We start from the raw sequence: 14633 nt of genomic DNA on the forward strand, positions 1-14633 counted from the left end.
CCCATCTACTAGTGTCCCCCCCTGCTTTCCACCTCCCTCCCCCAAATGAAATTACTTTGTACTTCGCCACCCATGCATGTTATTCTCCCAACAGAACAAAAAGTTCTTGAAAGGAGGAACTTAATGTCTTTATTTCTGTATACCCAATACCCAGTTCAATGTGCCTAGCACATAGACACTTTGATGCCTGTTGAATGAATATATACCCTTCCCACTTCCACAGGTCTAGGCAAGCCACTTGTGAGAGTCCACCTCCCCACCCCCCAATTTGGCTTCTCTATAGCTGGCACCTTGATTTTCCCAGGTGGACTGGAAGCAAAAGAACTTCTGCATACTAAGGTCTACGCCAAGTTTTATGTTGGTTCACCAATCTTCTTTTTATTTCTGGAATCCAGTCCCCTTTTTTTAATGTTTCTAAGACAAATGAAAAGCTTTCAGCAGGAACATTCTTTAAAATAAGGCATATTATAATTTAATATGGTACAACAGAGAAACCATACTCAAATGTTTCTAAAACCTAGTTTTACTGCATATTCAGATTGTCATTGGAAAAGACCCCAAACCAAGCTGAAGTGAGCACAAAACCTGCAATTATAATTACAGAACTTCAGCTATGAAGGTTTAGCTCACATTCTTTTTGTTAGTCTTCTGACAGAACACTTTTTACATCAGTTTGTTCCCTCCCCCCAAAAAATACACACAAGTTTCTCAGCAAAATGTAATATTTATTGAATATCTGGTTCAGTAAACAAAGCTTAAAGTACGAACACAACTGCAACAGCTCCACGGTGATTGGTCTTGGTGCAAAAGCGTACTCAGGATCTGCACTTAGGTAAAGCCAGTGGGGATGTTTCAGGCCAATTAATATATTTGTGCCACTGTTCAACAAAACTACTGCCTCTTTAAAGGGTGGGGGTGGGGTGGGGTGGGGGGAAAGTTAGTTCTCTCAGAAGGAATAATTCTTGCATGTGCTTAAAAATTCTAAAACTTCTCTGGGAGGAGAGACCTACAAACGATCAACTGCAACAGGCTTAGCTTAGCATGGGGAGCTTATAAAACCTTTCCACAGTTCTTCACAATGCTGCTGTAGATTAAAATGTAACCAATGGTTCTTCCAGTTTCATGCTGCAACTTTCATTCTTCACACAGCACTGAAAAGCATAGAAAGGTTGGTAGGGTATTCTTAAATGAAATATACATGAGTTTCAAGATAATGGATGATGGTACATACATAGATATATATTTTTTTAATAGAAAGTTCCTTCAGTACATGGTGGTGGGGTTGATGTTTTCTTGCATTTCTGCACTGTCAGACTCAGTCCCAATGCCTTCAAGATCTCTCTCTGAGAATCCAAAACCTCTGAGGATGCTGAGCACACTGTCGCCTCCAGTGGCCTGCCTCAGGGCTTGCTCCATTTGCTCTCTGCGCTTGGATTCAAATTCCAGAACTTCCTGTAGCTTCCTCTTGGCCTTCTTCTCTTTCTTCAAGCGCCTCTGAACTGTGGCCCGGCTTTGCAGCTCAACGGCAAGCTGCCTTTCCAGGGTCTCCCGCATCTCCCTCTCTCTGTAGAGCTCCATTCTCAGCTCCTTCTTTTCTTCTTGCATTTGCCTTTCCTGGACCCGGGCACTGTCTAGAGCCACTTTCAGCAGGAACTGAATATTGGTTAAAAGCGTTTCCACAGAGGAAAGGCTATCAGCAAAAATAAATGGGGTTGTGAATCCAGGAGCCACGATTTGGCCAGCCAGTTGACCTTTATCTAGGTTTGGTTTCATTACCGGAATGGCAATTTGCATCTCTCCTGTTTGCCTCGCTTCCCAAACTTGACTGTAAGCATCTTGAGGGCAGGTTCCCTGTCTTATGCTTCTTTTTGTTCCCCACAGTACCTTGTGCTGAATAAAAAGCTCTTGGCTGAGGGACAGAACGTTTTCCTTCTGGGGTTTTTTTGGATTGGATCCATTACCTTGCTCAGGAAGTTCTTTTTCTCCATCGTCAGGCATCAAAGCAATTACCTGGGGCATGTCCTCAGGCTGGGAAGGTGAGCAGCTAGAAGCATCCAGGCCCTCAGGTCCACCGCTCTCTTCGGGAGAAGAAGCTGGAGATGAGCCGTCAGTTTCTTTGATAACAGAAGCCCCTGCTCTGGAGAGTGGACTCTGCCTCTGAGCTGCAGCAGCCATGTTGGAAATAGTATTGAAGTGGTTCATCTGATGCATCACCATGGCAACTGATGCAGGAGGCAGGCTAACGGGAAGCAGGGGGTGGGGCAACATCATAAATGGCAGGTCTAGCCCCGCATTTGAATTCAGTTCTTCGTTTTCGGATTCAGCTCTCTCTGGGCTTTCCTCCCCATGGAGGCCGTTTGTTGCCGTAAGCTTCATCTTGTGTATTATTTTTAGGGTCTCTGCAATTGCAACCGCTAGGATACGGGGAGCAGAGGGAAGGCGCGTAGACGAGAGGCCTGGACCACAAAAGGGCCGGAGGAAGCAAGCATTGTCCGATCCCGACTCTCCCAGGGTGCAATGGCGCCGCGGGGGTGGGGCGTCCTTGGTCCTGAGCTGGCGTTGGGGGATGGGGCGGGTGGATGGGGGGGGTGTCGCAGCCGAGGTATATAAAAGTTTCAAAGGCTTTTCTCGAGCTGCGGGAACGGCCGCGGCGGCTGCGTTAGCTGAGGCGGGTCTGCAGCGGTTGCCCCCCCCCACTCCCGGCCCTTCACAGTCCCCGCGCCCCCTTCCCCGGATTCGGACCTGCTTGAGGGTGTCCGCCGCGGGCGATCGGGCCAGGCTCTTCTGTTCGGTGGAGACCGCGTGCAGCCCCGCGATCCGGGGCCGCGGGGAGAGATCGGAGGAGCTGCGGCGGGCGGGCGGGCGCAGGAGCTCCGGCCCGTCCAGCAGGAGAGCAGCCACTTCCTTAGGCCCCAGCCGAGTCACTGGTTTACACCCACAGTCCCCGCCCTCCGCCGCTGCCCGTGGCCGCGGCTGGAACCGAAGCTGTTAATCCAGAGGGGCGGGGGGAGGAGACGAGGGGAGGGGCTTGACGAGCTGGAGAGGGGGAGGTGACTCCCGACTGGATGGAGGATGGAGCGGTTCGGCCCTGACCAAGCCCTTAGTTCTCCCCCTTCCCTTCCCCCCTCGCTGCTGCTGCTGCAGTTGCTCAAAGTTGTCAGGAATAGTAAGTGCCGAAGCGGCGAGGGTCGTTCTCTGGGTGGGGCTCTGTCCCCCCGCTTTTCTCGGGCTCTAATCGTCTCTCACTCTTTCAGTGTTTGTTTCACACTATTCCAGACAGGCTCATGTTAACCCAAACCCCGTATACGTCTCCACCGTTAGGAAGGACAGATCAGTTTGAGATTTTTCTTTTCTCCTCCTTGTCCTCTCCCTCAGCCCCCTCCTCCCCTTTCTCCTCCTCCGCCTCTCCTTCCCTACTTCTCTTTCCCCCCTCCCCCGTCGTGTCGTCTGTTCTGTTCCTTTCATTCTCCTCTATTCTTCTTTCTTTTCAGTATTTCTTCATCTTTATTCTTCTCTCTCCTCTGTTTTGTCCTCTGTTGTTTTTATTCTCCTTCATCTCTATTCTTGCACGGCTTCCATTTTCCTCCATTTTGTTCTGTTCTCCATTCCTTACTTTCATTCTCCTCTATTCTCTTGATTTTCCTCTGTGCTCCTCTCTTTTCTTATATATTCCCCACTATTCTCTCCTCTCCTTCATTTTCCTCTCTCCTTCCCTCCTTCCCTTTCTCCTTTCCTCCTCTCCTCTCTTTTATTTTCTTCCATTCCCTATTCCTTTTCTCTAATTTCTGTGCTTCTCTTCTCTCCTAGCCTTGCCTCTCTTCTAGCTTCCCTTTTTCAAATAGTTGATGTAGTGGTAGGGAGAGAGTAGGTGCTTCTGCAGAAATTGATTCCCTAGTCTGGATTTTTGAACTCCTTAGCAGCTCCACCCCAGTCTAGTCATTTCTTATGGAGATGAAGGAAGGTATCATGTTAACCTTTGTTTCTTCTCCTGGAATTTCCCTAGTGCTCCATTTTAGTCAGGAAGGTAATTCAGTCAGTCAGCCATAAAAAATTTATTAAGCATTCACTGTGTTGTAGGCATTGAACTAAATGCTGGAGATATAAACAAACAAACAAACAAAAAAGATAAAAACAATCTCTACTGGGAGAGATAACATGCAAACAGCTATGCACATATAAGATATATACATGTAAACAAGGTAATTTTAGAGGGTCAGTACTACCAGTGGGGGGGTGGGGGTGGGGACGAGTGGTGCAGAAAAGAAATTAAAAAAAAAAACTACCTGAAAAAGGTAGTATTTGAGTTATCTTAAAAGAAGTTAGGGAAGCCAGTTGGCAGAGGTTAGGAGGATGGGCATTCCAGACATGGGGAATGGCCATTGTCTGGAGAATAGAGATTCAGGGCCCTGCCAAGCTGCTGGTTCCAGAAATAGAGAAGTAGTCTCTTGTGTAAGAACAGCAATGCCATTGTCAAAGGATCAGAGAGTACAGGGAAGGGAGTAAAGTTTGAAAAGACTGAAAGAGTAGGAAGAATTGTAAAAGGCTTTAAAAAAAATAAGCAGAGGATTTTGTATTTGATCTTGGAGGTCATAGGGAGCCCTTGGAATTTCTTGAGTAGGGAGATGGGATATGTGATATGGTCAGACCCTGGTTTTAAGGAAGATAACCTGGCAGCAAAGTGGAAGATTGACTGGGGTGCAGAGAGACTTGAAGCAGGGAGATCAGGGAAAGGTTATTGCAGTGGTCCAGATACAAGGTGATAAGAGCTTGCATTATGGGGGTAGCTATGTGAGTGGAGAGAAGGGACTATGTACATAAGATGTTGTGAAAGTAGAAATAACAAGATTTGGCAATAGATTGGACACGTGGGGAGAGTGATAGTTGTTGAAGGTTGTGAGCCTGAGGATGATGATGGTATCTGTAATAGTAATAAGGAAGTTTGAAGAAAGGAGAGTTTTTTGGGGGAAGGGGTGAAAGATAATTGAGTTATGTTGTACATGGTGACTTTGAGATGCCTGTGGGACATCAAGTTCAAGATGGCCAATAGGCCTTTGGTGATTTGAAATTGGAGCACGTGAGAGAGATTAGAGATGGATATATGTGGGTATGGGAATCATCTTCATGGAGATGACAGTTGAACCCATGGAACCCATGGGAGCTGACAAGATCATCAAGCAAGAGCGTATAGAAAGAGAAGAGAAAAGGGTCCAGGACACAGCCTTGGGTAACATGTATGGTTGGCAAGTGGGACGTAGGTGAAAAACCAACAAAAGAAACTGAGAGGCAGGTAAGAGGGAAAAGACAGAGAAGGAGAGAGAGAGAACGAGAGAGAGAGAACAAACAAGGAGAGCAGGTTAGTGAGAATCTGAAGAGGGGAGGTTGACCAGGAAAACAGGAAGATAAGGAAGATCAAGAGAATGGTCAGGAAGGATGTGGATTGAAAAAAGGCTATTAGATTCATAAAGTTCCACACTTTCTGTCTCCTTGCTTTCTCCCCTTTCCTCCTCCTTTCCCTCTTAAGGATTAGTGAATTGTTCAGTTTCTCTCATGGGGTTGATTTTGTTTCCTTTTGTTGTTGCTTATTTGTGTGTGTGTTTTTTAAAACAGGAAATTTTTTAAAACAGGAAAACACAACTATTAAAAAAAAAGAAATATATATATATATACATATAATATTTTGGCAGAAAAAAGATACTGAGTCCTGTTCTATCAGTAGTAAAAAGCCACCAGTCAATACCTCAGTCCTGCCATATCAGCTATTACTCTCCCACTTCTCTGAGACCCCTGTTTTTCCTGACAAGAGCAGATATTTCCAGGTGACCCCACATTTGGTGCAGTTGGATGTCGGGGAGCACATGACCATATGACCCCACACTGAAATAGAAATAGATAAGCATGTAGAACTCCTGATGGTGAAGGAACATTTAGCTTGTGCTAAGTGTTCATCCCTTTGTGACTTCAAATCACTGAATTTTTCCGGTTGACTGAAGCCAGTTGACCCATTCATTACCTGATCATGTCCCATATGCAGCTTGATGAAATTCGGAGTCAGAGGATTGGGTCTGGATCTCTGTTATGCTACTTGCTAGCTCTGTGACCTCGGACAAGTCCCTTGACCTCTTTCCTTACCTATAAAATGAGGGAGTTGGATTAGATGACCATGAGGTAATGACATTAAATAATCCCTTTGATATCTGAAAAATTCCCATTGACTTAATATAATGTTTGGTTCTTCAAGGTTCCCAGGAACTCCATGTATGCAAGTGAACAAAACAAATAAATTTATTATGTAAATTTTTCATACTGATAAGCAATATATGGAATATGAATTTACATCTCATTTTGACTGCCAGAGATGAGTTCTCTCTTGAATCTGTGGGAAGCCCCCAAGGGTCATACTTCTTGAAAGTGCTACCTGCCCCCAATTCTCAGCCTCTGTTTCCATTTCCTGATGGAAGCATTGTTTCCCATTGGGGGAATAGGGGGGACCAATGAGTGGGAGAGGGAGGAAATTGAAACCCTTATGCCATGTTGCCCTCTGGTTGAGGCTAGGGGCGTCAGCCCATAGATCTGCTCCCTGACTCTATTTCTGCTTCCAAAGCTGGTGGGTAATGGCCAGGTGGTTTCTAGTTCCATCAGGGAAACTTCTTTACACTTCCTAAAGGGATAACGGAGTAGACTCACCTTTGCACTTTTTTTTTTTAACACGTTCACACCTCACCTCTCTGTTATCCACTTCTTCCGTGATTTTATTAACTAGCCTGGGCCTGGACTAACTCCCCTGCTTTCTACCCCATTCCTCCCAAAACATACTAACAAAAATGCCTATAGAAGTCAATTAACACAAAAATCTACAAATATATTCTAACAATATAATGACAAGGAGCATAGGGGCATCAAGGAAAGTCCTCCTCTCCTGAGTTCGCCATAGAGTCTAAAGATCATTATGCCCAGAAACTCAGTGCTACAGTCCTTGTATGTGAGCCTCCAGCTCTAGGCCATGTTCACAGTGAGAAGTCACACACTGTTAACCAGCTTCTGAAGTGTCCTATTGTCATCAGACCATCCTAGCCATACCATAACACATCACACTCCCCTTATACATTTGTAATAGAGATTCCTCTGGAAGGCATGTGGTTCTTCCTCTTCTAGAATTTCCTAAACTGATTAAGTTTCCTTCCTACTTTTCATCTTTAAAAAAAAAAATCTACCTTTTTTTTCCTACTGTTCTCATTCTTTAATCTCATTTTTCCCCTTAAGTTTCTTTAGTCATTCTCTATTCAAAGAGAAACAATTAAGATTTTTCCCGTTTTTTATTTTTGATTTTGAATTCTTTCTTTGCAGTTCTACAATCCAGCACTGTTCTTCATACATGACATTCTATCTCCTGACTTCGTGCCTTTTCACTGACTGTCCCCTATTCTTGGATTTTTCTCTAGTCTCATCTCCACTTGTGGCTTCCTTCAAGACTAAGTTCAAGATTCACCTTGTGCAAGACTCCTTTCCCAGTCCTCCCCCTTTCCATAGTACTTTTCCCCTGTGATTTCCTTCTACCTACTACACACACATATATACACACATAACACAGTTACCCCTTCCACATTGCGATTTTCACCTTTGAAGTTTCGATATATCATGGTTCAGCATAAGAAATTAAATGGGGGGGAGGGTCAGCGAGGTGGTGCAGTGGATAGAGCTCTGGCCTTAAAGTCAGGAGGACCTGCGTTCAAATCCGGTCTCAGACCCAACACACAACACGTACTAGCTGTGTGACCCTGGGCAAGTCACTTAACCCCAATTGCCTAGCAAAAAGCAAGAAATTAAATGGGAATTTGGGGGGGAGTTTTGTGAAAGCCATAGATAACACATGAAGGCTGGCAAATAACATTGAAAAAAGATTAGAATCTCAGAAATGCATAAAATACATGTATTATATAATAGCAACATATTTCATCTTTTACCATAATAATTCAGACTTCTGCTCTGGTATGTTTTTGTTTTTGTTTCTTTTTGTGTCCCTAGTGCTTTGCATAGTGCCTAGCACATGTAAGTCCTTAAGAAATGTTTGTTGACCAGCCTTAGATAGTTATCTAGTGCTGGGAATTTCAGTGATTTGCCCAAGATCACACATAAATATACCTTTGAGATAGGATTCTACCTAGGTCTTCCTGACTCCAAGACTGGTCCTTTCTCCACGATAGCAACAGTGACCCTTCGAAACACACTTCTACATCAGTGGTATCAAACTCAAACAATAGAAGATCTCTCTGAGCTCATATTGACTTAGGCAACTACAAATTAACATCTATGTTGTATCATTCTTATCTCTTTTATTAAACATCTCTCAATTATATTTTAATCTGTTTCTGGTCACCGTAAGGAGTTTAGTGACATTGCTGTACCATATCATCCTTATTATTTCTAGTTAATTTAAAGGCGGAAAGGGAACCCTTAAATAAGAATACTTAAGTTGTCCCAAATAAGGATAACTTCCTTCTCTGATGCTCTGCAAGCTTGTTTCCTGGCGTTATCTCTTTCTTCTATGTTACTTCCTCCCTTCCCTGCTTTGCTTGCAACTTATGACCTGAGCGCCTTCCTTTGTGAAAGGGCATAGAGGAGACCAGCTGGCTAATATGTGAATCAAGGTCAATAGACAAGCCACTGCAACTTCACCCCTACTGAAGTCATCTATACCTCTTTTTTTTTTTTAAGTGATCTTCCTAAACACACTGAAAAAGCATGGTGATGAACCAGATGTTTCAAGCTATTAATGAATTGTTGAAAATTATTATTTTTAAACAGTCATCTTTAGAGTTAAATGTTTTCCACATGCATGATTACTTAAGCCTTCTCAGTAGCTCCTGCCATCTGGAACAGTTGTTCTATATCTCTTGTTCACATGACTTTTCCACCTCTTTTCTAATATCTCAAGAAACCATATGGTCCATTCAAGTCCTGAAATGTTCTCTTCTTCCTCTGGATTAATTAACAGGGTGGTGTCTGAAGATACAATTTATTTGAAAGGGTCAGTAAGATCTCTCTTCTAGTTTCCTGATATGTGCTGTGTTTCCAAGTGTGCTATTTTGATCCAATTCTCTTCTCTTCTCTGTCCAATTCATTCTTTGTCTTTCTGCAGGGCTGTGCCTCTCAGAGTATATTCATCCAACATCACAGAAAAGAAAGATAAAGCTATATTTATTGGGAGTTTAGGGTAGTAGATGGAGAGCCAACCTTGGAGTCAGGATGTGGAGGGTTCAGGCCCTACCTCTGGCATATATTAGCTACATGACAATAGGTAAGTTGAGGCTATAAATTAACAGATGAGTTGCTAATATGCAGCAATGGAGGGAGTTTCTACAGCAGGAGGTCCCTATACAAAGATGAAATCACAGGTCTGAACAACAAAAAAGTCGGGGGGGGGGCTGGGGAAAGAAGGGCCAAATTAATGCAGCTGTGAAAGATTAAAACTAAGAGCAAGGGGTAAACTATCACATGTAGTCAATAGCTTCTTCATAAATATTTCAGCAAACTGTAATATGATGGTTCTCTCTTTGCCCTCTCTTCCTGCTGAGTTTAGTTGGAGTAGAAACAAAGCTCCCTGTGTGTTTAACAGATTGAGAGCATTTCTTTGTTTTAAATACTTTTTTTTTAAGCTGAAAAAAGAGAATCAAAACCTCTGTACCTCTAAGTATGACAGCTATGCCAAAAAGACCCAAAGGGACAGGAATATCTTTCCCCACCTCATGTTTGTTAGAAGCCCAATTCATCTTTTCAATGCCAATTTGCCTCTGAGCCTCAGAGGGGGCTAATGATGCTAGATCTATTTACTTCATAGTCATTCTGCTTTGTCATTTGTAAAGTCCTAATTTTATCCTAGACTCTGAACTCAAGGAAATGAGGGATCATTCCTTGTCTGTACTTTGTATCTTCCCTGACATCTAGCCCAAGTGTTCTGTATATAGTGGGCATTAAAGAAATGGTTTGTTGATTGAATTAAATGAATGTAACCATTGGATAAGACATGGAGACATAGAAAACAGCCATAAGCAAATAGATTTTTATTCATGTCCAACTCTTCATGACCCTATTTGTGGTTTTCTTGGCAAGGATAGGTTTACTATTGCCTTCTCCAGCTCATTTTACAGATGAGGAAACTGAGGCAAACAGGGTTAAGCAACTTGCTCAGGGTCACACACAGCTAATTAAGTGTCTGAGGCCAGATTTAAACTCAAGTCCTCCTGACTCCAAGGCTGGTGCTCTACCCACTGTGCCACTTAGCTGCCCCTAGATTTTTATTAGGTAAATATAAGGAAAGAGACAGAATGTCACTTAGCAAAGAATACTAAATTTGGACTCAGAGGATCAGGGTGGAAATCCCAGCTCCTATCTCTGTGGTGGACAGGTCATACAACCTCTCTGGGCCTCAGTGTTTACATCTGTAAAAGGAGTGGACTGGACCTGATCTCTTGAGGACCCTTCTAATTCTAAATGTATGCTCCCTCAGTGTAAAGTTAGAATCCAGCCACAGGGAATGAAAGTCATTTTGTATCCTTGGCTTCAGTAATCTGAATATCCTTTGTCTTACAGTTACAAATGGGGCCTGAAAGTTATCACAGATTCCAAAACCCCTTCTCGATTCCCAGGGCCACTCCAGCAGAATCCACCCTCCCAAAGGCTGTCAGATCTTGTTTTGCCACTTAAATTTAAACTTTTGTCCTGTCTCTTAATGAGAAAAATAATTCTCAGTCCTATCACTTTGCAGGTGAGGAGACTAAAACCCTCAAAGAAGTGACTTATTCAAAGGCACACAAGACAGAAAGTAGGATTTGGTTACTTACAGGTAGTAAGTACTTACTTACATTAAGTAGTAAATGGAAGGATCTGTACCTAGGTTATTGTGATTCCAAATTCAAAGCCCTTTCACACTAAATCATACTATTTTGGCTATATAGGGTAGTATAAAGACTAGAGGCCCTTAATTAGGAATATCCCATTAAAAATCCCTTCCTGATTTCCAACTAGAAGAGTTTCCTGAATGACTTCAGATCTCATTCTCCAATTTAAATTAAGGCTTTCTGACTCCTAGAGGGATGATGATCATATAATTCATAGAATAATACAATTAATCATATAATATAACAATACAAAATAATGTAATTAACAACAATAATAATAGAATAATATAATTCATAGAATGTGAAATCTAGAAAGGGATAGTTGAGATCCACTAACCCAACCTTCCTTGTTTTATAGATGAGGAAACTGAAGCACAGGGCCATAAGTAATCTGACCAAGGTCACATAGTTGGAAATTAGCAAAACCAGTGCTCTTTCCAGTGTATCATGCTACCATCATTAAAGGTCAGCAAAGACACTCCTCTCTGTCTTTATTTGTCTATCTCTGTCCCTCCCTGTCACTGTCTCTGTGTCTCTTTCTCTTAAAGTCCTCTCTCAAATGTCTTCATGGCCCCAAAGGGAGATAGAAATTCTGATGAAATTCCAGTTCCATATGACTACTTTGTAGTTACTCTCAACTGGATCTCCAGCTTCCATCCTGGCACCGTTATTGAATTATGAGAGTTCACCATCTTCCTGCCATACCTATAACAGACACTACCTTCATACCCACCTCCAATCCCTAATCATAGCTTTCTACCCCTCACTCTTTGAACAGAAATCCCATTAATGCTGCCTTTGGTTCTAGAGAGGACATGTCATTCCATTGCCTTATGGCTGCTGACTGATCCCTGTGCCTTCCTCTTTTTGTATTGCCTTTTTTTCTTTAGAAGGCAAGCACCTCGAGGAGAAGAATGGTCTTTGTGTTGTGTTTGTGTTTCCAGTGCTTAGGATAGTATCTGGCACATAGTAAGCACTTAACAAACACACATTCATTTACTTGCTTATTCATATAAACTGATTTCTTTCTCCCTGCTGCCTGAAGTTTTTTTTAGAAAATGTTTAACTCTGCCCAGACATCAGAGAGGCAGCAAGAAGGAGTGACAACAGGACTAGAATTGGAGTCAGAAAGACCTGGGTTCAAATTCTGCCTTAGACACTTAAAAAACTGAGGTTTTATGACTCTGGATGAGTCACTTAACTTTTGCATATCTAAATTTCCTCACTTGTATGTTGCTCTGAGAATCAAATAAGGTACAATGATTAAAGCATTTTTACAAACTTTAAAATATTATATAAATATAAGCCATATTTTCCCCTATCATGTGACTTCCTGGATAAGACTTATGTCCTATCACATATTTTAAGTATGGGGCATGAAGATACAGGGAAACATCTTCTGCAAAATGTAATTTAACTTGAGGAACAGATAGGGAGGCAAAGATTTAAATACCTAGACCTACTTTAGGTCTTAATGTATAGAAGGAAAAGAAGTATAAGACTGGCCAGTTTTGTCTTTGTACCTTTGGAACCTAGCAAAGTGCCTGCAAAGTAGGTGCTTAATAAATGTTTGTTGATTGATTGGTTGTTGGGAAAACTACTATTTTCTTGGTAATTGCAGCGACTCTATTTTCAGAATGGAACTGGTTTACTCTTCGGTATCAGAGAAAGAATCTGCTCTCCAGAAATTCCAGGCTGTATCTAAAAATCCCCACACTATTCTAGAAAGTCAGGGTTGGAGTGACCATGCCTTCATCCTTCTGTCTCCAGAATTTCCTAGGAAATAGAATGAAAAGATTCAGGTTTCCTGGAAATGGGTTGGCAGCCATCTTTTCAAAGGCCAGGGCTGGAGCATGTAACCATGGCAACCGTGGCAGAATTGAGGACACAGAGCATATTTGGTGTCTGCTGAAATTTTGGCCCCGACATTACATGACGTGCCTGTGGTAGTGACAAATCCCGACGACCCCATATTTAGCCTGGGAAAAGCTCTGGCCTCTTTCTTTTAAAAGCATACTTAGTACTTGGGGGTAATGTCTTAGCTTTTTTAGCTGGCCCCTCTGCCCTTGTCCCTTGTTATTCCTGCCTCAGCCCTCATAGATCAGCTTATTCTTTTCAAGTGTCTGGTTGGTGAATGGATTCCTGCACATGGTGTCTGTTACTAAACAACAGATTCTCTCCCTAATTGCTCTCCCCACCCCCTCTCCCCCCACTTCATGATCCCTCCTTTTCCCTTATCCTCCTCCCTAAACGGAGAATAAATTGTGTAGGTTGGGGCATATACCAAAGAATAAAGTGGTGTGGTTCGTAGTCGGGGGGTGGGAGGGTAGCGCTGGACTTGATGGCAGAGAGATCTGAGTTCAAATCCTTCCCCAAAGCTTACTAGCCCTGTGACCTTGGATGAGTGCCCAAGTCAGAGACCATGCCCATGACTCCCTAAGGGAGTTTATCCATTCAGCCTTGGAATACTGCCCTGGGAATGAGCTCTATTGGTTGGTTGGTGAAGAAGTGGGTGAAAACTCCCTTAAGCCACTATGTTTAGGCAGCTCCAATCTATGCTTCACTGCCATCTAGCCATGCACTGGGACTACCTAAGAATGTTGTCATCTGCTTTGCCACACACACTAAAGAATATTCTGCATGTTAAAAAAAAAAGGCGAATATCAGATATTTGAATACCATCAATGCAGAATGACATTGTTTCAGCAATAAAGAAATATCACAGTACTATGCCTTTTATATTTATTCAAGATAGGAGCTAAAAGTTTTGGTGCTGACATGGTGGCTGCCAATAAAATAATGATTGGCATATGCTTTAAAAATATAGCTCTCCTTCTCCCTTCTCAAACCCCTTTTCTACCTCTGGCTCTCTGGGAATAATAATCAAATTAATACTACCAGTGCTACTGGAAATGATGTGACAATAGTAATGGTTGTTTTATGGCTCTGCTCATCCTCCTTGTGACTCCCTAGGGATGGAGAACCTGCAGCCTCCAGGCCACATGTGGCCCTCTAGGTCCTCACGTGCAACCCTTTGACAGAATCCAAACTTCACAGTTCAAAGGACACTTGAGGACCTAGAGCGCCACATGTGGCCTCGAAGCCACAGGTTCACCACCCCTGTTTATGTGCTGTCTCCCCTATTGGATTGTAAATTACTTGGAGGCACGGACCCTGTTTTTATATCTACTGTGCCATTCTATGAGCCTGGTACTATTATCCCTTCCACATCCAAGGGATAGGGGTGTGGTACACATCCCCTCCCTCGATTCTGAAAATTAATGTAAAATTTTTGGCCTTCCCTTTGTAGCAAAGAAGTCTGAATTATTATGGCATTAGAAGATAAGATATGTTGATATGATACAATACTAAACATATCTTTCATGCATTTCTGAGTTTCTGAACTTTTTCTGTGTCTTCTTCTGGCCTTTGTGTGTCATCTTTGGCTTCCACAAAACTCCTGAAAGATTCCCATTAACCTTCTTATGCCAACCTGGGATACATTGAAATAGTGATGGGGCAAGTGGAAATGTGGAAGGGATAACTGTGCACAGTGTAGGCTTAATAAATGCTTTTTATTCATTCAATTACTGAAGTGACTTAATCTTTCTGATCCTCAGTTTCCTCATCTATAATGCCACTAGAACCTAAAGGTCTTCAGGCTTGTTGTAAGGGCTGAATGAGAAGATTTCACACACACACACACACACACACACACACACACACACACACACACAC

The 14633-nt window shown here is 42.7% G+C and overlaps 1 pseudogene; it reads right to left on the reverse strand.

Annotated features, from left to right (window-relative positions):
• Positions 1-704: 704 nt before the first annotated feature.
• The window catches only part of LOC114025879, a 16519-nt pseudogene continuing 2590 nt past the window's right edge, over positions 705-14633 (reverse strand).

The sequence above is a fragment of the Vombatus ursinus genome, unplaced genomic scaffold (genome assembly GCF_900497805.2).
Source record: "Vombatus ursinus unplaced genomic scaffold, bare-nosed wombat genome assembly UNPS02014832.1, whole genome shotgun sequence".
In the NCBI taxonomy this organism is placed as follows: Eukaryota; Metazoa; Chordata; class Mammalia; order Diprotodontia; family Vombatidae; genus Vombatus; species Vombatus ursinus.